Source organism: Palaemon carinicauda, chromosome 14, assembly GCF_036898095.1.
Source record: "Palaemon carinicauda isolate YSFRI2023 chromosome 14, ASM3689809v2, whole genome shotgun sequence".
NCBI lineage: Eukaryota > Metazoa > Arthropoda > Malacostraca > Decapoda > Palaemonidae > Palaemon > Palaemon carinicauda.
In genome coordinates, this window is record NC_090738.1 from 66258277 (window position 1) to 66281140 (window position 22864).

The window sequence follows — 22864 nt, forward strand, 5'->3', positions numbered from 1 at the left end:
ACCCAAACAGAGAAGAAAAAAAACTACTATGTTTTTTAGAGAAAGATTTGATGACTGGTATATCGTTTCTTGGACTATCCTTGCTAGGTGTCGGATAAAGTATTACATAAGTGAACTCATATTTGGTGTTTTCTCATCATAATTCTGACAAGTTCAAAGGATTTTCAATAAGACGTCTGTCTTCAGCCATTCCTGTATATCACACTGTTTGTTGTATGTGTTATGCTTATTGACTTGGAGTAATATTTGAATTCGCCCTTGAACATTGCTTGGGAATAGACGATTTTATTCTACCGGAATCCTGAGAACTTTCCTCGTTAACTGGAAAGGTGTAAGCGAATGAGGGAAGAAAAACAAATGACTTATGTTACGTGATATCCTATATAATACGATTTTTTTTTTCAAAGTCCGATGAGCTTGGTAATATTTTTAAATACTTCAATTAAAAATGACCTATTTATGATTAAATAGTCTCTTTCATAGGTTTGTAATGAAGAGAGAAAATTGAAAATAAAAATGTGAATACTGGGCTAAAAATTCAAGATAGTACATTACATGAAATATACAGTAGTTTGTGTCGCTTTTGCAGTTATTGATAGAAAATCAACCGTGGGTATTTACTATAAGGCTTTAACAGGTAATCGATATTCGAAGCTTATTCCTTCTTCAGTTTTCTAAGAAAAGTGTGATTATTAGAAGTGAATAGAATCACTTTCATTCCATTTCAATTCATTGTTAGGACTATTCTGAACACTTATAGAAAGCAATACCATTCGTGAAGTATTTTGTAAGACAATATCCGTCTCGAAAAAATAAATATGGATATATTCAAAAGAATTATGTCATTCGAAAATTTTTCAAAAAAGGGAAATATACCTAAACTTATTCGACTAAAATAATTGACTGATGAACGCAGTTTAAGAAGCAAAAAGTTTTTCTTTTTAAATGTATAAAATAAATTTGTATGATAGTCTACTAAAAATTAGATTGAATAAGTAAAAGGTATTCATAATGAATAATTCCTATTTATAAAGGAAGGAGTTTTATTGAGAAAGTAGACTAGTAAATTATTTTCAAGAAGGAATTCCCCACCTATGTAAATTTCCAATCAAATATTCTCAACTAAAATAAGAAATCGTCATAATAACATAGAATCTCAAAAAGAATAGAATTGAAACTTTATCAGCTAGATTTATGAGAATTATTCGTCGAGTAAAACTACTGCAATTATTTTACTTTCATTCAATAAGCTCTATTCCAGTACAAGAAAAAAAAAAACAAAAAAAAAAAAACAGACACAGAAATATACACGACACAAGGAAACAGAAACAATCACTCCAACTTCGTCCAGAAACACTCACCCCATCTTTTGAGGAAGCAATATCCTACTCTCAAGTTCTTCTGTCTAGTTGAACTGTTATACAAGTTTTTTGGGCTCAGGCCATGTTATCCTGATGGAAGTTCCTTATAGGTATCTTTCTAGGGTATATTTGACTACAGTGATATTCCCAGAGAATTTTACCTTAAGGTATCGAGAATTCTAAGTCCTGGAGCGAATATCCCTAAATAATCTCACAGGGATATCGCATAATATCAGAGGACGTAATCTTGACACGTCACATAGCTATCTTCACCCCGAACAGTATTAACGCTTCGAGGGGTTACAGTGACAAGAAACTGAAATGAGAATGAAAAGAGAGCCGCTCATAAGGCATCTCTCCTATTCTGTTTCCAGTGTGTATCTGATGAAGGCGGTAGCGCCCTCTTTATTCCTTTTCGTGTAGCTCTACTACTCGGTGTTTTCCCTTGTGTTCTCTCGTTATTTTTGATTTAATTCAACATTTTGATGACTTCTCCAGCCTCTTTTGCCTCTAGAAAGTTGAATATTATCTTCACTATGTATAAATGTAAGCTCTTGTCCTTTTGAATTAAATCAATAGTGATATTAACGTAAGCAAGAGCTGTTGCCCTGAGGCCTCCTGGATGCTATCACTCGCTATTTATGGGTCATTTAGTTAGCTAGAGCGACATTCCCGGTTTGTTATGCTTTAATAATCTAGCTATTTAGCTCTTCTAGGAATGCTTATATTATACCGTCAGTTTTTAGTTCGGTGATTTAGGTAACCGATCTTGCCCTTCGCGAGGCTTAGTAGCCTAGGCATCTGGCCCTAGTACTTTCATGCATGATATAAGTCTTTCCGAGTGTTATATTATTGAAGCTATAGGCAAATATTTCATACATGTAAGATATTGTTGAATGTTTTTTCCAAGATTGTGTACGAAAGAGTTTCGGTTACGTAATCGATTCTCACCTTACCTAGTCTAGTAATCTAGGTAGAGTAGTATACTTTCGCACATCCCCGATTGTTCTTTTTTCCTCCGGAGGCTAAGTTCAATCCCTCTCTCCCTCTGTAAGCCTTCGGCTTGATCCTAGTGGTTCTAACTGTATAATAATTCAGGTATAACTATTCTAGGATATGTCTGTCCTGACCTGATAACCAGAGTGACTGGTTTTTTGTGTTAGGGCAGAACATCAGAGTTTCTAGTCTGTGGTCTGCTTCTTCCTAGCATAGAGAATGAGTCTCCTTTGCTAGGTTAGGGGCGGACACAGGAAGCTTTGCTTCCCTAGTCCATGTTGGAAGGAATCTGTAAGAGAGGATTCCTTCCTCTAGTGGCCTAGCAGACTGCCCTATGTTGTTTTTCTCGGGCTGGAGAATGAGTTTTCTCTGTTGCCCGCGAAATATCTTCACCTAATATTGTTCTGGTTGGGAGGAGGATAGCAAGTATTTCCAGTCTTCCTCCCTAATAGACAACTCTAGGTTAGGATGAGCTTCCCTAACTGCTGAGTGTGTCTCTTGCTAGAAAGAATTCTATAGGAGGCTTATCCCTTCCCCACCTTTCTTTCTTTTATTTTCTTTTGGCCGCAGTCTTACTTCCGTACCTATTGTAGATTAGGATGGAGGACCGGCTCAGCTCTCTGCCGGCTGGCATTACGTGTCAGCCGGCAGAGACCCTTTGTTCTTTGCAGAGTGAACCCCAGACCTCCCTTGGTCTCCCTTCCATGTCTGCCGGTAGAGCACGGCAGGCTATGGATTCTTTGGAAGCCTGAATGCTACATTCTCCCCTTCCATATGTTCACTCTTTCTGGATGGAAGGTCGTATGGCAATGCCGCCTTATAACCTTACATCCATACTTTTTCTCTGACAATTGTGTTGCACTCCTAACCCGGCTGTCGGCTGTTAAGCCGGCAGCCGGGCAGGTGGAGGTTCTCTGGTTCTTGGCTACTGTCGGCGGGCATGGGTATTATTACCTTTGCCTGCCGGCAGCGGATACACAGCCTGAATCTGTTGGCCACTACGATTAGAGGCCGGCAGCCGGGTATTTTTGTTTTCAGCTGTCGGCTGGCAATGATTGCCGGCCGGCACACAGTCGCGAATCAGTAGGCTGCCTCCTAATAGTTAAAGATAGTATATCTTTGAACTATACAGAGGTAGATGCCGGCCGGCACGTGCAGGTGCACGCCGGCACGTACCGGCACATGCTAGACGGCACAACAGCATGCGATGTACAGTAGTTGCTATATAGGTAGTGTAGTACACACTGCATTAGCAGGAACTGCTGTACAGAGCTTGTGATAACACTAAAGTTCTTCATTATACTTGATGTTATCTTGTACAGCCTTTTGTTGAGACCGTACAATATATAGAAAGTAAGTTCTTTCTTCATTCTTTTTATCCCATATTTTAGAACTTTATCTCAAGGTGTGAACTACACCTTAAATTTCCGTTTAGGTAACTACATAAGGTATTCTAGAATAGAATTAACCTTAGTTTTAATATCTCGGGAGGTTTCAGCAATTGACTGGACAGGAAATACAAGTATGTGTCTTTCCTTCTTTCTTTTATAGTTTTTCTATATAAGCTAAATGTCTCAATATAAGTGAAAGCCTTTTCTTCTCTTTACAGGAGGACCATCCGAAGTGCGGGAGTGTGTTCTGTAATGTCCGCAGTAAGAACTTCTGTGGACATCAACTTTGTAAGAGGCACGCACCATGTGCAGCCTCCAGTGGTGATTTCCGCTATTGGGACACCCAGGTTTGTACAGTTTGTTCTAACCTGATTACCGAGGCTTTTGAAGACCCTAAGTCGACGGTGTCAAGGGATGATGCCAGGGAAACGTTACGATCCTGGGTGAGGGGTTTTCAGAAAAACACCTCAGGCCCCTACCTTCCAAATGAGACGATGAGGGACTACCTTTTCCCTAAAGCATCAGCTGATGCAATCATTACCCAGCCTCAGGTTGAGATACCAACTGCCCAGAATCCGGTAGATTCTGGAGTCTCAGCTGCCCTTCAAGACATCCAATTGGACGATAGGATGTCGGAGGTGTCGGATTCTACTGAGAAGGACCTTCTAGGAGAAGGTCAGGAGGAGGAGCTGTTCCAGGCTACTCAAGTAAAAGAGAAAGAAATCGACAAATTGTCGGTTACATCGGTTCCGTACCCAAAACCTGTTCCTTCTACATCGTCTGCTATCCCAGACGAACTGGGAAGGACTCTTTCTTCCATTGTTGAAATGATCCAACAAATTCAAAGGAAGAAAGATGAGAAGGAAGCTGCAATGAAACTGGAGATACGTAGACTTGCAGCATCACGTGGGCCCCAGAAGCGGCTCAGCGTGAAGGATCTTCCTTTGTGCTCGGATACCAATCCTTGGAGGTATGCCGAACACATGCCAATGACAACTGGGAAGATCGTGATCTCAGAAAAGTTGAGAGCAATTCCCTTGGAAAAATTGGAATTTTGGCCCAACAAAGATTTTTATCCGGACTGCTATGTCCGTCTTATGAAGGAGCCAGCCTCAAAGCAGGAGACAGAGTCGAAGGAGGTCAGAGTTTTTTATCATAATAAAGCTCACACCTTACTAGCGAGCTCGATGAAAGAGAGGGGCTTCAGTAACTCAAAGGTGCCCGCTTTGAGTAAGAAGCTTCCCTCCTTTGTGGCCTCTCCTACCAGAGCCTTTCCCTTCTTGGAAAAGGGATATAAGGCAGCCTTAAACGCAGTGGAGGCAGGGAAACCATGCCCCTCCTTGAAGGAGTGCAAGCCGTTATCACTGACCTTGCCCTTGGACCAAAAAGACTGGAAGGACGTACACCTTACCTTCTCAGTCGGGAAGCTGGAAGCCGATATTGCTGAATGCCAGTTCGGTGAGGCACTTCCAAAACTGTCGGAGGTTATCTTGCGTAGAGAGCAAGAGACAAAAGAAAGACTTGCGGCATTGATGTCGTTGCAAACGACACTAAAAACTATGGCAAGTGACCCCAAGAACCAGGACAAGTTCATGGTTGTGGCCAAAACCCATCTGGCTACAGTTACGAAGGATCTCTATAGCTTTATTAAGGCTAGGATATCCTGTAGAGAGTTTGTGTTCGCCTCGGCTGCGGTGAGGCATGAACCGAGGAAACTGATCTCCTCTCGTATATGGGGTAAAGACCTCTTTCCCAATGAAGTAGTTAAAGAGGTAGTAGACAAGGCCGCCACTGAGAATAGGAACCATCTCAAAACATGGGGCTTAGATCTTAAGAGAAAGTGTTCTCCGGATGAGGGTCCCCAACCCAAGAGGAAGACAAAAAGGCCTAGGCCATCCTCTTGGCCAGCTAAACCCTACCGACAGCAACATCAACAACAACTTCCTGTGACCGCGGGGCCTCAGTTAGTGGAACAACCTCCAACCACGTACCAGCTTGTACCTCAACAAGTGGCGACACAGTCGCCAGCTTTTAACCCAGCCTTCGAAAGGCAGACTTCTTCTTTTCGTTCGAGAGCTAGAGGAACAGCCAGAGGTTCTTCTAGACGCCCTTCAAGAGGAAGGGGATACAGGGAGGACGCGGTCAAGGAGGTAAGGCCTCAGGTCCACAACAGCAGAAATAAGATACTTCCAGTAGGAGGGAGACTACAGCAATTTAGGGATCGCTGGACCTTCGATCCCTGGGCCCACAGCCTAATTAAAAATGGACTAGGTTGGAGCTGGAGCAGTCCTCCACCTCAATTTCCTCATCCCCCGTTCTGGAAGAATATGTCCGAGAACTCTTAGTCAAAAGAGTAATCCGGAAAGTAAAGTCCATCAAATTCCAAGGAAGGCTGTTTTGTGTTCCAAAGAAGGACTCAGAAAAACTCAGAGTCGTTATAGACTTGTCGCCACTCAACAAATTCATAGTGAACTACAAGTTCAGAATGCTCACGCTTTAGCATATAAGGACCCTACTGCCCAGAAGGGCATATGCTGTCTCTCTAGACTTATCTGACGCTTATTGGCACGTTCCAATTAATCGTCACCTCTCCTCCTACCGAGGCTTCAAGTTACATAGAAAACTTTATGCCTTCAGAGCCATGCCTTTCGGGCTAAACATAGCCCCAAGGATTTTCACGAAGCTCACGAACGCAGCCGTCCATCAATTACGCCTAAAGGGTGTCTAAATAGTAGCCTACTTGGACGTCTGGCTGGTGTGAGCAGCAACCAGGAAAGAATGCATGCAAGCTTCTAAGATAGTGATCCAGTTCCTGGAACATCTGGGATTCAAGATCAACATCAAAAAGTCTTGACTTTCTCCAGCTCAAAAATTTCAGTGGTTGGAAATCCACTGGAATTTGGAGTCACATCGACTTTCCATTCCTAGTAAGAAGAGGAAAGAAATAGCAGGATCTGTCAAGAGACTATTGAAATCCAAACGGATATCAAGACGCGAACAGGAGGGAGTGCTGGGCTCTCTACAGTTTGCTTCGATAACAGATCCAGTGCTAAGAGCACAGCTTAAGGATGCAACAGGAGTCTGGAGAAAATATGCATCAAATGCGCGAAGAGATCTAATAAGACCACTACCAACTCGACTGCGAACGCTTCTCAAGCCGTGGTCCAATGACAAGCAATTGAAGAAATCAATACTTCTTCAACCTCGTCCCCCGTCAGTAACTATCCACACAGACGCTTCAAAGGAAGGCTGGGGAGGTCACTCTCATCAGATGAGAGTCCAAGGAGCTTGGTCTAATCTTTTCAAGTCATTTCATATCAACTTTCTAGAAGCCATGGCAGTACTTCTGACACTAAAGAAAGTTTCTCCTCGCCACTCGACCCACATAAGACTGGTTCTAGACAGCGAGGAGGTAGTGAGATGCCTGAATCGACAATGGTCGAGGTCACCTAAAATAAACTAAGTGATGTTGGCCATATTCCGTTTGGTGGAAAGGAAGAAATGGCCCCTGTCAGCAGTTCACATTCAAGGGTTCCGCAATGTGACAGCGGACGCTCTATCCAGGTTTACACCTATAGAGTCAGAATAGTCCCTTGACGCAGGATCGTTCCCCTTCATCTCGAGTCAAGTCCCAGAGGTGCAGATAGACCTCTTTGCGACGAAAGATAACAAGAGAATAGATCGTTACGTGTCCCCCTACGAGGATCCGTTAGCGGAGGCAGTGGACGCTATGTCCCTGGACTGGAAAAGATGGTCCAGTATTTATATGTTCCCTCCGCACAACCTCCTTTTGAAGGTCCTCGATGAACTGAGATCCTTCAAAGGGAAAGCAGCAATAGTGGCCCACAAGTGGCCAAATAGCGTGTGGTTCCCTTGGGCATTGGAACTAAGACTAAAATTTGTACCGCTACTGGATCCACCCCTGTCTCAGCGAGTACAGAAGTCGACTGTCTTCGCTTCATCACAGAAAACACGGAACCTACATCTCATGATTTTCTCTCCTTAACGATGAGAAAAAAATTCGGTGTTAAAAGTCAGTTCAGACTTTTGGAGGAAACCCTAAGACATTATGAGGCTTCAGGGAAGAAACAGATATCCCTTGTCAAGGCGAAGAAACCAAAAGAAATCTAGACAGATTCTTATTTATCATTCTTCATTCACCTTTATGGGCAATGTTTAGCAGCCAACACAATTGTTTTGTTCAAGTCTGCCTTGACAAGACATATACCATATACCATACAGGTCGACTTTTCTAACGATGTTCTTAATGAACTACAAAGGCCTATGCTAGACTTAGCCCTTCAGCGCCTCCAAGGACCCTTTGCATGGTCAGTAGATAAGATTCTTCATTGTGTATAAATAATGAACAATGAGAAATGCACTTAGAGGGCCTTGAATTTTAAGTCATATTTCTGCTTGTACTCGCTTTTGGGGCCAGAGTTAGTGAAATAGTGGCTCTCTCTAGAGAGGAAGGCCACGTCCAGTTCTTGGAGGGAGAACTGAATCTATTTCCAGACTCTACGTTTCTTGACAAAAACAAGCTACCCACCAACAGGTGGGGTCCCTAGAGAATCTGCCCTCTGAAAGAAGATGCATCTCTATGTCCAGTGGAGTGTCTAAGGTCTATCTTCATAGAACTTCAGACTTTATGGGAAGACAGCTGTTCAGAAGAGAAACCCTGGGTTCAAAGTTTTCTATAACTAAGGGCGAAACTCACCCGTGTTATTAGCAGAATGGATCCAGACAGTAAACCCGTTGGTCAGGATCCGAGGAAAGTTGCCTCTTCCATAAAATTTCTTTAATTATATGGACTTTGAACATCCTTGTTTGTACACCGGCTGGTAGTCACCCAAGGGGTTCTTTATGCACTATGCGAAGCTAGTGGAGCAACTTAGGAATTCTGTGGTAGCAGCAGATAGAATTCTTTAACCTTCTGTTTTAAATCTGCGAGGAACAGTGTAATTAATTTGGGACGATTAATTAAGAGGGTGTGTGTGTAGTCACTGTATGTTACTACACACTGAGCGATAGGCCACGAAAGTGTCCTTACGAACTGTTCCATTGACGTCGGTGAATTATAGCATAATACGGACACTTGTGCCAAGCGTTTTTTACGCTAGAGTAAATTAACAGTATACAGACTATATCATTATTATTAATAATTCAATTGAAGTGGCAAATCTGTTTCCTAGCAGACGAAACAATATTTTCTGTTGACTGTTTTTCTTTACGCTTTGACGCATATCATCCACGTTTTATGAATTTTATAAATGTTGATCTGATATGTACGTTTATTAAATATTAATAAAAGTTCATTCGCCCACACTTATTTCATTAGAAATGTACTGAGCATTAAGATTAAAATATGGATATTTTTATCACGGTGTGTCTTTTAAGACTGTTCCCTGATTCAAGCAAAAGTCCGCTCACTCTAACCCTTCCTTGGAAGGGTTGACGTGGTACCCTAACGGGATAGTGGCAAAGAGGCAAAATTTGTTCCTATGCGTATACAACCATTATCCAATAGTTTATAAGAGTAGTCACATTGGGGAAGGTGTCACAAATTCATACTGACATTGGTGACTCTTATACAAACTTTCCTTTATATTGTATAGGGCGAGACCACTATACAAGCTTGTCATTTTGTCATCCATAGTTATTATGTACTCCTCGAGACTTTTTCCAGAGTCTAGTACGACTCTTCCCTGTAGGGGGCAGGAAGCACTAACATAATTCATGCTTAGATGAAATGATGTATGACGGTAACATCATAGGTCTCTAGGTCTAGACGTACCATGAAAATACTTTCTTGAGAGTACGGCACTGATTGAGAATCTACAGATACAGTAATGCTCTGGTAAACTTCCATCAGGACGACATGGCCTGAGCCCCAAAAACGGATTTTGAGCGAAGCGAAAAATCTATTTTTGGGTGAGGTAGCCATGTCGTCCTGATGGACCCGCCGTTCCTTTTATTGTAAAAGGGCTTATTGACCCCTCCCTATAATACAGTATCTGTAACACGTCGTATATCGCTACAAGTAATAAAGAGGGCGCTACCACCTTCATCAGATACTCACTGGAAACGGAATAGGAGAGATGCCTTATGAGCGGCTCTCTTTTCATTCTCGTTTCAGATTCTTGTCACTGTAACCCCTCGAAGCGGTAATACTGTTCGGGGTGAAGATAGATATGTGACGTGTCACGAATACGTCCTCTGATATTATGCTATATCCCTGTGAGATTATTTAGGGATATTCGCTCAAGGAGTTAGAATTCTCGATACATCAAGGTAAAATTTTCTGGGAATATTACTGTAGTCAAATATACCCTAGAAAGCTACCTATTAGGAACTTCCATCAGGACGACATGGCCTGAGCCCAAAAATAGATTTTTCGCTTCGCTCAAAATCCGTTATATGGAAAATTATTTCTTGATAGAGAAGAATAAATATTACATATTCCTAAAAGCTGTAATAGAGAGATGAAATGCTCATTGCGTGGGAGATGGATTTTTTATGTTTTACCTGAAAAGTTCATGAAAAGCTTTGTCCGCTGTTTAGTTTTATGGACATTTGAAATGGTCATATTATCATCTTTTATTCTTTTTCACGCAAACAAAATAACTGTAGGCTACTCATTACCGAATGATCTCTTGTCATTAATCTACTGGGAATAATCATTAGGAAAATACATGAAAATTCGTATTAAACAAACATATTTAGTTCATATATATCTTTTTTCCGTTTGATTTTTATTTGTATAAAAAAATTTCTGTATTAAATTAGGTATGTTTTTTATTATCATAAAGTAATTATTTTCTCTTCCTTTCATTCATTCCATATCAAAGGATTTCTGAAATTTTCTATATTGTTTTTTAAACAATACATACAATAGCTAGTTATATAGTTAGAGCTCTACTGTAATAATAATAAAAATAATAATAATAATAATAATAACAACAATAATAATAATAATAATAATAATAATAATGATAATGATAATAATAATAATGATAATAATAATGATAATAATAATAATAATAATGAAAGTGATTATTATCATATATTATCAGTACTATGATTTTTATCACAAATAATTTATATTGGAGTTATTATCATTATCAATAGTCTCATCATTAATATAATTATTTACATTATCATTATTCTTATCCTTCTTATCCAACATATATAGAACTTTCCTAAATAAATCAACCTCTCACTTGAAAATAAAGAACCAAATCATGGTAAGCAAAGATTAAAGTGTTGAATCTTTGTTAAAAGAAAGTAAAGAAAGTGAAAAAGAAAAATTCACCTAAACCAAAGTACACATAGATTAAACCAAATAAAATAAAAGATCAGAGTAGTTCCCTGACACAATTCATATCAACTCTCAGTACCAGTTGCAAACACTCTGTCCCCTGTCGATTGCACTTGAATGAATTCACTTATTTGTTGAATTCCTGAGAACTTTTGTCGTTTATAGGAAAGCTGCGAGAGTCTCTTACACAGACGCTGCTATTCAGACAGAATTTCCCAAACTTTAAACCTACATCGGAAGATGACTGCAGTCGATGACTTCCTGATTTTTACTTCTTTGTTTGGAGGGATTTATGATTTTTCTTGAATTTGGAAGTTTATTTACTATTTTAAAGGAAAAGAATGGTGTTTTCTGTAGCCTAGGTTTGAAATGAATAAAACTACATCTTAAGGAAGGAGTTTTGAGGTGTTTGGAAAAGCAAAGCCACGAGAGAATTTCAATAATTCGTTCAAAATAGGCAAAATCTAAATCCTAGAATAAAAAGGAAATATGTTTATTTTATGTTAGCTCGGATAAACATTACGCTAAATTCAATTCTTTTATCTAGGCCTGATGCCTGATAGATTATGAAGATAAGTTGTAAAAAGGTTTGAGACATTATGAGAGTAGTGACATATCAAAATTTGATAGAAAAAAAGTAGTTAGATGTAATATTTAGGAAAATGTATAAATTACTTTGATATTGGCGATAGACACAATGAATATGACTACCTTATAAATGCACTGCCCAACATATATGAAAATTATTATGTACAATATCATAGATACATATGAAGGTATTAGTATAACATTATGATTACTATAATTACTATGGTTATCATCAATTTCCTATTCATTATTGTTATTCAAAATAAACAAAAATATCAAAAACGAATCGTACTGGTAATAGAAAAATACAATTTAGCAGAAATGATAAAAACATCACCATTTTGTTATAAAATTAATAAAGAAAAAGGTAACAAATTCGACAAAACTAAAGTACTCAATTATTATTGAACAAAGAAAGGCCAAAATAGTTTGTTTAACATGACTCTCATTGACCTGAACTACTATTTGAAACCACTCTTTCCCCTGAACATTGCAGGGGAATAGATGATTTCATTCCACCGGAATACGGGGAAACTCTCCTCGTTAATTTGAAAGGGGTAAGAGCCTCTCACTTGGACACTGCCAATTATCCCAAATTTTCCTGACTTCTAGCCAAAATAGGAAGAGGATCTGGCCCAAGGAATTTCTCCCAGAACAAAAAGTATTCTTTTCGAGTTTATTAATCTTTCGTATCTATTGTCTATTATTCTTGTTTCTAGAGGAAGTGTTTAATTAAAGAACAGACAAATTTGGGCTGGCAATGTAATGTCATTAGTCTAAAAAATAAATTGGGCTTGACCACAAATGAAGAAAATGATAGTGGTGCATTTTGAAGGAGGGAGTGAATGTTATAGGAGTTTGGAAAAGCAAAAGCAGGACAAAATATCAAAGAAATTTTTTTTGTTTTAGCAAATATAGCAAAACATTATGCAAGTTAGAGATATATTTAAAAATAATGTTCTTCACGCCCTTTTCATCCGGGACTTATCCAAAGATGAATATAAAATTCTCATTGTAAAGTTGAGTGTGCTGTATGATCGACCTATTTCTTCCATAAATCTTAAACCTTATAAGAGCAGCGAATTACAAAAACAAATCACATATAAGAATTGGGTTTTAACTATTTATTAGATTTATAATTGTATTGGCTATTCTCAGTATATTTATGTTAGTATGAGAGCCTCATCAAAGCGTTGCTAATAACGTATGAGAGGGAATAAATAGACTATTATGGATACTTATTATTAATACTATCTCTTTCCTGGAGAAAAATCACCGCCATTAGCATTAGGGTTATAATAATTTAATCCTGATCATCTTATTCTGCTCCTTCTTCTTCATTTCCTTTCTCTGTCTTTGTTAGTTCGTTTCTTTATAAAATAGATTCGAAAGCTTTAGGTCATAAACGTAGCATATAAAGCTTTTACCTCATCTTAGTTTTTTGCTCTCAGCCTATCCCATTCAGTCTCTTTCTCTCTCCCTCTTTATCAAATCACTACCATAAACAGCAGAGTGTGATTTAGAAGCATGACTAAAGAGAGACGTCTTGTTGAAATTCCTTTGAACTTATCATAATTGTCATGACAAATGGCCAAGTAACATCTGAGTTCAGTTATGCATTCCTTTATCCGACGACTGACAAGGACACTCGACTTTGGGATGTCGTCTGAAAATCAAATAGGTTGAATAGCGTTTTCATAAATAGAGGCTGAATATATTGACTTTTAAGCATAAGCATTTGATGTGTATGGTAAACATATTTAAATGCATACTTTTTACTTAAATGTATATAGGATGAAATAAAATTATTTATGATTAATGGTAATAGGTACAATAATAATAATAATAATAATAATAATAATAATAATAATAATAATAATAAAAATAATAATAATAATAATAATAATAATAATAATAATAATAATAATAATAATAATAATATTTGATATTATTATAATTTGTATTATTACAATTATTATTATTGTTATCATTTTTCACTATAGTTTGTGGTTAATTACAGATGGCCTTATATTAAATGACATATTAAATGTATTATTAAAGGCAGCAGGAAATGATCATTTGCAAGAAACATATCAGTAAATATTAAGATATTGATAATGTATATAAAAATTAAAATTGAAAAACATGCAATTTGAATTATAGGAGCAAATTTAGATACAGATACAATAAACAGAAAATGAGAAATTATATATTAAAAAAAAGTTCTATTTCTTTTATCATTAGGTTTAATGGTATGTACGGATGGTACTACTCATATATCATAAACTTTTTTCAAATATTCCGTCTAGAGCACATTTTGTGAAGCTTCGACAGCTCTCTCTCTCTCTCTCTCTCTCTCTCTCTCTCTCTCTCTCTCTCTCTCTCTCTCTCTCTCTCTCTCTCTCTCTCTCTCTCGCTATAATTACAAATAAAGCACATACGCATACGTCTATGTATATATATATATATATATATATATATATATATATATATATATATATATATTTGGGCTCAAGCCATGTCGTCCTGATGGAAGTTCCTATAGGGTAGCTTCCTAGGGTATATTACAACTACGGCGATATTCCCAGAGAATTTACCTTAAGGTACCCAGAATTCTAACTCCTGGAGCGAATATCCCTAATGAAAGGGATATCGCGACATATCAGAGGACGTATTCTTGACACGCCACATGGCAATATGCACCCCAAACAGAGATAACACATCGAGGGGTCAATTGACAGGAAACGAAAACGGGAAAGAAAAAGGGGGAGCCGCTCCCAAGGCTCCCTCTTCTCCAGTTTCGTAAGCGTGCCTGGCGCCAATCCTGGCGCCATCTGTATTCCTTTTTGCTTAGCTTAACAACTCGGTGTTTTTTCATGTGTTTCTCGCAAATCTTGGATTTATTCAGCTTTTCATGGCTTCTCCAACTTCGTCGGCCTCTGATAAGTTGAGTACCATTTCTTTTATGTATAAATGTAGGCTCTTGGTAAATTTTTATGTGATTAATAGTATTAATCTTTGTTACAAGAGCCGTTGCCTACCGGAGGCGTCATGGACGCTGTCGCTCGCTAGGTATGAGTTTTAGTTAGCCAGAGCGACATTCCCGGTTGTTTTGCTTTAATAAATTTTAGCTATTTAGCGTTACATAGGATTTCCTTTCGTGCTTTAGTATTATTTTGGCGAAGTATTCGCCAACTCTGGCCTACGCTAGGCCATGTAGCCTAGTCGTTTGGTCCTAATACTTCCTGCATGATTTTGGTTTTCCGAGTGTATTAAAATTTTATTGAAGCTTTAGGCTGTTTTAATACATTTAAGATTATGTTGAATATTTCCAAGATAGTATACGAGTGAGTTTCGGTGATTTAGGTAATCGATTCTCTTGGTGCCTAGGCTAAGTTGCTTATGGGGCCTTAGTATACTTTCTCATACTCCCCGGTTGCTTTCTTTTCTTCGGAGAAGGTATGCAATCCCTTTCCCTCTGTTTAAGCCCTGGGCTTATCCCTAAGTGGTTTATCTGAATTAACTTTCGATAAAACTATACTGGGGTGTTACTGTACCTTCCTGTTCCAGTAAGTCTGGTTTCAGAGAGGGACAAAACAACAGAGTTTTTAGTCTGAGTCTGTGTTTGTCTGCCTTGGGGTATAGTCTCCGTCGCTGGCCTGACACAGATATAGGAGGCTTAGCCTTCTTAGGTCACTACCGAAGGTTTCTGTACGAGATGATTCCTTCTTTTGTGATCTAGCAGACTAGTCCTTGTTGCTGTTCTCGGTGGGAGGATAAGATCCTTTCCCTGGGAGTAGCAACACCTTCCTTACTTTGATTCTTTGGGAGCTGGCAAGTATTGCTGGCCTCCCTCCTTGGATCTCCCTTAGGCTAAGATGAGTTTTCTTGGCTGCGGGTGATCCTTCACTAAAGCAAGGTTGGTAGGACCCTCATTTGTCCCTTCCCCCTCTATCTCCGTAATGGCCTAGCCATTACAGTACTGTACGTCATTCTACATCTGGACCTAGGATAGGTTAGGATGTGGAATTGACTCAGTCCTCTGCCGGCCGGCAAGGGTCTTCTGCTTTGAGTGCTGCCCGGACCTCCCTTGGTCCCTCATCCATGCCTGCCTGTAGAGCCAGACGGCATTGGTCAGGAAGCCTGAATTAGATTCTCCCCTTCCTTATATGCACTCTTTCGGATTGCCGGGCTTGGAGGTAGTGTACACTCTTATCCCGGCATCGATTCTGTTTTTCTTCTAGTGCTGTACCCGACCCGGCTGCCGGCCTATGAGTTCTTTTGCTGCTGGCTGGCATCGGTTGTTTACCTTTGCCGGCCGGCTAATGTCAGCCCTTGTCTGCCGGTCGCCAGGAGCAGTGGCTGGTAGCCGGGTGCTACCTTGTGTAGCCGACATTGGCTGTTGGCGGCCGGCAGTTACTGCCGGCCGGCAAATGCATTTGAACCAGCGTTCTGCCGCCTTATAGCTGTTAAGTAGTATACTTTAAAGCTAGTTATGGTGTTTGCCGGCCGGCAAGTGCCGGCCGGCACATAACCTTCTATACTGTACGAGTATTCTTCTGTATAATATATACTGTAAGAAGAAAACTATAGTATAAGTTTTGGTACAGCACTGTGTGTTCTAACACTTTTGTGTTGTCTTGCACAGCCCTTTGCTGTTGCCTTACAGATAAGAAAGTAAGTTCTTTCTTGTCTATTATCCAGGATTTTAAAATCTTTGCTTAGGTGTGAGCTACACCTGTTTCCTCTGGAAACTTTTCATTAGTTATCCTAGAAGAGATTAACCATACGATTTTATTATCTGGAAGACTGCAACAATTGGTTGTGAAGGAAACACAAGTGTGTGTCTTTCCTTTCTGAATTGTTATGCTAAACTATGCATATCCAGTGATACATAGTTCACTTGATACTCATGGATATTTCTTCTCTTTGCAGGAGGTACGTCCGAAGTGCGGAAGTGCTTTCTGCAACGTCCGCAGTAAGAACCTCTGCGGACATGGATTATGTAGGAGGCACGCAGCATGCGCTGTCTCCAAGGGTGATCTCCGGTATTGGGACCCCCAGGTATGTACCGTGTGCTCTAACCTGATTACTGAAGCTTTTGATTCCCCTAGGACAGCGGAATCAAGGGATATAGCAAGGGGGAAGCTTCGCACCTGGGTAAGGGGCTTCCAGAAGAACACCTCTGGACCTTATCTTCCAAGTGAGAAGATGAGGGCTTACCTTTTCCCTAGGGCATCAGCTGATGCAGTGATTCCCCAGCCTCAAGAGGAGATCCCCCTAGTTCAGATCCAGGTGGATGCTGAAGTGGCGGTCGCCGTGCAAGACATCCAGTTGGACGACAGGATGTCAGACGTGTCCGAGCGTCTGGAGGAAGACCTCCTGGCAAGAGGACAGGATGAAGATCAAGCCCCAGACATTGTAGAGGAAGAAGCCAACGAGGTGTCAGCTGCTCCGGTTCTGATCCCTGAACCTATTCCCTCAACATCGTCCGCTCTCCCAGTAGAGCTGGGACAGGCCCTCTCCTCCATTGTTGGAATGATCCAACAAATGCAGAAGGAGAATATGGAGAAGGCGGCTGCAATGGAACTGCAGATGCAGAAGCTTGCAGCATCACGTGGGCCCCAGAAAAGGCTCAATGTGAAAAACCTTCCCTTGTGCTCAGATGCTAACCCGTGGAGATATGCTGAGCACATGCCGATGACGCCTGGAAAGATCGTCATGTCGGATAAGCTGGGTTCAGTTCCCCTTGAGGAAGTGGAATTCTGGCCCAGCAAAGAGTCATATCCGGAAAGTTATGTCCGGTTGAGGAAGGAACCAGCTTCACAGGAGGAGACAGAGCCGAAGGAGGTCATAGTGATGGACCATACTAAGGCTCAAGCTTTGCTTTCATCTTCGATGAAAGAGAGGGGCTTCACAAACTCAAAAGTTGCTGCATTGAGTAAGAAGCTCCCTTCCTCTGTGTCCTCTCCTGCTAGAGCCTTCCCCTTTTTGCAGAAAGGGTTTGCGGCTGTATTAAAAGCAGCCGAGGCTGGCAAGCCTTGCCCCTCCCTGGAGGAGTGTAAACCCTTGTCGCTGGCCCTACCCATGGACCACAAAGACTGGAAGGACGTCCATCTTACCTTCTCAGTCGGGAAGTTGGAGGCTGATATTGCCGGACGTCAGTTCGGTGAGAACCTCCCTAAGCTGTCTGACTTTCTTTTGCGGAGAGAGCTCGAGACAAAAGAAAGACTGGCTGCCTCAATGTCTCTTCAGACCACTCTAGAGACGATGGCAAGTGACCCCAGGGGTCCATGAAATGTTCATGGTAGTGGCCAAGATTGATCTGGCCACAGTGACGAAGGATCTTTACAGCTTCGTCAGGGCGAGGAGAGCTTGTAGGGAGTTCGTGTTCACCTCGGTTAGGGTGAGGCACGAGCCAAGGAAACTAATCTCCTCCAACATTTGGGGCAAAGACCTTTTCCCTAGCGAATTGGTCAAAGAAGTTGTGGATGAAGCCGCCACGGAGAATAGAAATCTTCTCCAAGAGTGGGGCCTGTCTATCAAGAGAAAGTCTTCCCCGGATGAGGGTCCCCAACCAAAGAGTAAGACTAAAAGGCCTAGGCTACCGTCTCGGCCAGCCAAGCCAGTTGAACAGTAACAGCAAAAGCAGTTGCCGATGCCTTCAGTGCCCCAGATGGTGGCACAAACCCCGACCACTTTCCAGTGGGTACCCCAGGCCGTGTCGCCGCAGTCCCCGGCATTCAACACAACGTTCGAAGGGCATTAAACTTCCTTTCGAGCAAAGCCTAGAGGAGCAGCCAGAGGCTCATATAGGCGCCCCTCAAGGGGAAGGGGATTCAGGGGTGGTCGCGGTCAGGGAGGCAAGACCTCAGAACGGCAGTCTGAGTGATATGATGCCGGTAGGAGGGAGACTTCAGAATTTTCGGGATCGGTGGACCTTCGATCCCCTGGGCCCACAGCCTACTCAAGAACGGACTGGGCTTGGAGTTGGTACAGGCACTCCACAACCGTGCCCCTCGGTCTTTTCCAAACACTCCACCCCCCGTTCTGGAGGAGTACGTCCAAGAACTGTTGGAGAGAAAAGTGATTCGAAGGGGTGAAGTCCATCAAATTCCAAGGGAGGCTGTTTTGTGTTTCCAAGAAAGACTCGGAAAAGCTCAGAGTCATTCTGGACTTGTCGCCACTCAACAAGTTCTTAGCGAATTGCAAGCTCAAGATGCTAAACACTGCAACACATAAGGACCTTACTGCCCAAGAGGGCATATTCCGTCTCCATAGACTTGTCAGACGCCTATTGGCACATTCCAATCAACCGTCGACTCTCCCCCTACCTAGGGTTTCAAGCTACAACGAAAACTATACGCCTTTAGAGCCATGCCATTCGGGCTAAATATACCCCCAAGGATCTTCACGAAGCTTGCGAGCGTAGCTCTCAAACAATTACGCCTAAAGGGAATTCAGGTAGTAGCCTACCTGGACGACTGGCTGGTGTGGGCAGCATCCGAGACAGAATGCTTGCAAGCTTCCAGTCAAGTGATCTAGTTCCTAGAGTATCTAGGTTTCAAGATCAACAGAAAAAAAGTCTCGACTTTCTCCATCTCAAAAGTTCCAGTGGCTGGGAATCCACTGGGACCTAATGTCCACACCGTTTCTCCATCCCAGCGAAGAAAAGGAAGGAGGAAAGCGGGTTCTGTCAAGAGACTTCTAGATTCCGAAAGGATATCAAGACGCGAACAGGAGAGAGGTACTGGGTTCTCTCCAGTTTGCTTCGGTGACAGACCCAGTGCTAAGAGCACAGCTAAAGGATGCAACCGGAGTTTGGAGAAGTTATGCATCAAACGCGCGAAGAGATCTGAGAAGACCAGTTCTGTTTCGGCTACGTACTCTTCTCAGGCCTTGGTCCCAAGGGCAGACATCTAAAGAAGTCGGTTCTTCTTCAGCCACCTCCCCCGTCGGTGACGATTCACTCAAACGCCTCAAAGGAGGGATGGGGAGGTCACTCTCATCGGAAAAAAAGTCCAGGGGACTTGGTCCAAGCTATTCAAGACCTTTTCACATAAACTTTCTAGAAGCTATGGAAGTGTTCCTTACCTTAAAGATAGTCTCCCCGCGTCACTCGATCCACATGGACAGCGAGTTACTTGTGAGATGCTTGAATCGACAAGGATCAAGGTCACCACCTGTCAACCAGGTGATGTTGGCCATCTTCCGATTGGCGGAAAAGAAGAAGTGGTACCTGTCGGCAGTTCACCTTCAAGGAGTCCGCAATGTGACAGCGGACGCTCTATCCAGGTTCACACTGATAGAGTCGGAATGGTCCCTAGACGCAGGATCATTCTCCTTCATCTTGAGTCAAGTCCCAGAACTGCAGATAGACCTCTTTGCGACGAAAGACAACAAGAAGTTGCCCCTGTACGTTGTCCCCGTACGAGGACCCCTTAGCGGAAGCAGTGGACGCGATGTCCCTCTACTGGAACAGATGGTACAGGATTTATCTGTTTCCTCCTCACAATCTTCTGTTGAGGGTTCTCAACAACTGAGATCCTTCAAGGGGGGTAGCGGCAATAGTGGCCCACAAGTGGCCGAACAGCGTGTGGTTCCCCCCGGCATTGGAACTACGGCTGAAGTTTCTACCGCTACCAGATCCAGTTCTGACCCAGCGAGTCCAGAAGTCTACTGTCTGCGCTTCATTACAGAAAAACCCGGACCCTGCAGCTCATGATTTTCTCTCCCTAGCGGTGAGGAAAGCGTTTCGGGATTTCGGAAGCCAGCATAGACTTCCTAGAGGAAAATAAGTGCAAATCTATTTGAAGGCAATAAAGTTCTGAAAGCCTGCGCTATGCTCAGACCTTCAGCACCTCCAAAGCCCATTTCATGGTCTTTAGACAAAGTTCTTCATTTCGCTTCTCTGTGGAGCAATGAGGAGGGTGCGTTAATGGATTTGACCCAAGAAGTTATTTTCCTATTTCCACTCGCGTCCAGGCCAGGGTTAGTGAGATTGTAGCCCTCTCGAGAGAGGAAGGTCGTGTTCAGTTCCCGGATGGGGGAGAACTGAACCTATTTCCGGATCCTACGTTTTCTCACCAATAATGAGTTACCCACCAACAGGTGGGGTCCCTGGAGAATCTGCCCTCTGAAAGAAGATGCATCTCTATGTCCAGTAGTATGCCTAAAGGTCTATCTTCATAGAACTTCAGACTTCAAGGGTGGTCAACTATTCAGGGGAGAAACATCAGGCTCAAATTTATCACTGAATCAACTCAGGGCAAAAATCACATATTTTATTCGCAGAGCGGATCCTGACAGTACATCCGCAGGTCACGATCCCAGGAAAGTTGCTTCATCTTTAAATTTCCTTAATTGTAAGGATTTTGAACATGTTCGTTCATACACTGGCTGGAAGTCTTCCAGAGTGTTCTTTCGCCACAATGCGAAGCAAGTGGAGCAACTAAAGAGTTCTGTGGTAGCAGTGGGTTGCGTCGTTAACCCTGCTGTTTAACTCGGCGAGGAACAGTGGTTTTAATTGGGACAATTAATTCCAGGGTGAGTGTGTAGTTACATACTGGGCTACAAACTAACTGAGGGCACTGATGTGCCCACGTTGACTGTTCCACTTCCAAAGGTGAACCTAGCATAAGTGCAGACATGTGTGCCGAGCGTTTCTAACGATAATGTAACTGATTAGTAATACAGATTTTTCTGACCTTCATACCTCGGTATGTTAAAAGTGGAACTAATGTTTTTCTTTCAGATAAACAAGTTTCTGTTTACTATCAGACTTATGCTTAATGTTTTGGTTATCCTCTTCTTATATAATATATATATATATATATATATATATATATATATATATATATATATATATATATATATATATATATATATATATATATTATTATATATATATATATATATATATATAATATATATATATATATATATATATATATATAGAATTGTTGTTAACCTGTCTGTTTATTGTCTATCAATAAACTTGTTCTTGAGAACCTTGCGTCTCCTTCACTTGTGTCAATTTATTGATATAATTGAGCATTCATTCTATGTATTTTTATCTGGGATAATTCTAATAGATTGTTCCTGTATGCAAGCTATGTTGCATTGGTTTATGCTTTCCCTTATCGGGAGGACTCCGTCCCAGAAGGGGACGGTGGCGGTTTTACAAGTTTCCTCCTAGGCGGATATAAACCTTTGTCCAATACAAGTATTGTGCGGAGAACTGGTCGATATTTCATATTGACGCAGTGGTTCTTTACAAACTATGCTTTACTTAATATAGGGTGAGACCACTATATATTAGCTTGCCTGGTATTCATACATAGGTATATGTACTCTTCGAGACTTTTCCAGAGTCTAGTAGAACTCTTCCCTGTAGGGGGCAGGAAGCTCTAACATTGTTTATGGTTAGTTGAAAAAATGTATAACCGTAACATCTTAGGTCTTTTAGGTCTAGTCGACCGGGAAAAATTACCTCCGGGGAGTACGGCACGTTCTGAGAATCCACAGATACAGTAATGCTCTGGTATACATAAATCAGGACGACATGGCTTGAGCCCAAAAAACGGATTTTGAGCGAAGCGAAAAATCTATTTTTGGGTGAGATGGCCATGTCATGCTGATGGACCCCCCCCTCCCCTTTCTATGAAAGGGCTGTAGGACCCCTCCCTACATACAGTATCTGTAGCACCTCGTGTACGCTACAAGGAATACAGATGGAGCCAGGATTGGCGCCAGGCACGCTTACGAAACTGGAGAAGAGGGAGCCTTGGGAGCGGCTCCCCCTTTTTCTTTCCCCGTTTTCGTTTCTTGCCAATTGACCCCTCGATGTGTTATCTCTGTTTGGGGTGCAGATTGCCATGTGGCGTGTCAAGAATACGTCCTCTGATATGTCGCGATATCCCTTTCATTAGGGATATTCGCTCCAGGAGTTAGAATTCTGGGTACCTTAAGGTAAATTCTCTGGGAATATCGCCGTAGTTGTAATATACCCTAGGAAGCTAAACTATAGGAACTTCCATCAGGACGACATGGCCATCTCACCCAAAAATAGATTTTTTGCTTCGCTCAAAATCCGTTATATATACATACATCTATATATATATATATATATATATATATATATATATATATATATATATATATATATATACATATATATATATACATATTATACTGTATATATATATATG